This window comes from Girardinichthys multiradiatus, chromosome 7 (assembly GCF_021462225.1).
Source record: "Girardinichthys multiradiatus isolate DD_20200921_A chromosome 7, DD_fGirMul_XY1, whole genome shotgun sequence".
NCBI lineage: Eukaryota > Metazoa > Chordata > Actinopteri > Cyprinodontiformes > Goodeidae > Girardinichthys > Girardinichthys multiradiatus.
The window spans coordinates 13,745,935-13,748,175 of NC_061800.1; positions in this window are offsets into that span (position 1 = coordinate 13,745,935).

Sequence of the window (2,241 nt, forward strand, 5' to 3'; positions counted from 1 at the left end):
TGACTACCTTCCACCATGTTCGCCATAGAGATGCTGTGTTCAGAGGAAGGTACACTATTAGTTTTCTGCCACACAGTATTTTACATGTGGACAAAACGTAGTGACCAGAGTATCTTCTCCCATGTGTTTGGTGTGTCCTCCACTTGATTAGTGGCAAACTCCGAACAGGACTTCTTACAGGTTTCTTTTAACAATGTTTTCTATGTGCCACTGTTCCATCAAGGCCAACTAATGAAATGCATGACTATTAGTTTCTTGCACAGGTACAGGAATCATCTCAATAGATTCTTGCACCTGTGCTATGAATTTCTGTAGCTTCTCCAGTTGCCATTGACCCCTTGACTGCATTTTTGATTACTGATCTTCTGACCTTTCAGTTGAGGGTGGACAGCCATGTCTTGGTAGATTTGCAGTTGCACCTTACTCTTTCCATATTTGGATGATGCAGTGAACAGGGCCCTGTGAGATGTTTTAGAACCTAACTCTGCTTGAAGTGTCTCCACAACTTTCTCCCTCACCTGTCTTGCTGTGTTCTTTGATCTGTTGGTTCACTAATGTTCTACAACAGGCCTCTGATGCCTTCAGAAAATAGCTCTATTTATACTGAGAAAAAAATTACACACGTGGATGTAATTTACTAATTAGGCGACTTCCAGATGCAATTGTGCTGAATTTAATTTAGAGACATCAGAGTAAAGGGGGATATAAATGGACCCACACATTTCACATTTTTATCTATAAAAACGTTTGTTTTAGAGAGTCCTCAGTGAAAAATGTCCTGCATATGCAGCCTTATTTCTAAACCCAGTCCTAAAGATTTATTGTTGCAGATGTTTTTTTTTTTTTTTTTGTCAGGTGGACCACATTCATTTTCAAAACAAGTTTCTTCCTTGTGTTTAGTTTTTAAAACATAATGCCACGACCTTCATTAAACAAGTTAAGGTTGAGAGCAGGGCAGATTGAACCACTAGATGGCAGTATAAAGTCTTGAAATACTCTGCTTCACACACAGTAGAAGTGATTAGAGAATTGTATGGAGATTAACAGCTTTTCCTCTGTTGCTTCAGCTGCTTTAAAATGTATGTATCATTTGGACATGATTGTACAAATTTTTCATGAAAATGCATAAATTGGAAAGAAACTGTATATTTTATTTATCTTATGCATTTTATCTATGTAATGTAAGATTTTGAAAATGTCACATTTTCAGTTTAATTTACATTTTTACTTCAGAAAAAACACTTTTGTGTTATTTATATTTGTTGTTCTTTTTTGTGGTCTTTCCTCTAAGCCAGTAAAATTCCTAAACAACCCCTCTGTACTCACGGGTACTTCTAGGAAAATGTCGTCATTATAGGATTCAGAGATTGACTTTGTTCTGCTGTGCCATGAGTCACTGGATGATGATGTGAAGTAGTAAATCACAGCCAGGAACAGAATGCATTTCTTAAACTGATGATCTTAGCTGTTGTACGATAAAGCCAGCTGGGGCATCACGGTGCAGTCAGGCATGATTAATGAGAAAAATAACTTATTCCTGGCCCCTAAGGAGTGACTTCAGTCTTCACATCCAGTGCACATTTCTCACACCAGACAATTTCATGAGGACGAACAGTGCATTGTCTTTATACTGTGGCAGCATTAGTTGTTCCCTTTTGTGTTGAGATTCTACGGATACATTAGTAACAAAATGAAAATGGATATTTCTTGGGCCTTTCACCTGATGAAACTATGGTTAAGCAGCATGTTCTATCCCCAGTGCATTGTATCATTCACTTAATGGGAACTTAATGAGTTTCAACATAAAAACCATCATTAAGCAGAGTGCAAGTTTTAAGATCTGGTAGTCGGACGCATACATCCCTGTGTAACTGAGCTGAATACTAAAACTGAAGGAAATTAATCATAAAGCCTGAAAGAACATTGCAGGGGTAAAACGCGCGACCCACGGGTTGTGGGTCTAACCAGATAGTCAGCAGCACAGGAGCACCTCAGGCCACTGTACTCTCACCATTCCTCTTCACTCTGTACACCTCAGACTTCCAGTACAAGACAGACTCCTGTCATCTGCAGAAATACAGGTCCTTCTCAAAATATTAGCATATTGTGATAAAGTTAATTATTTTCCATAATGTCATGATGAAAATTTAACATTCATATATTTTAGATTCATTGCACACTAACTGAAATATTTCAGGTCTTTTATTGTCTTAATACGGATGATTTTGGCATACAGCTCAT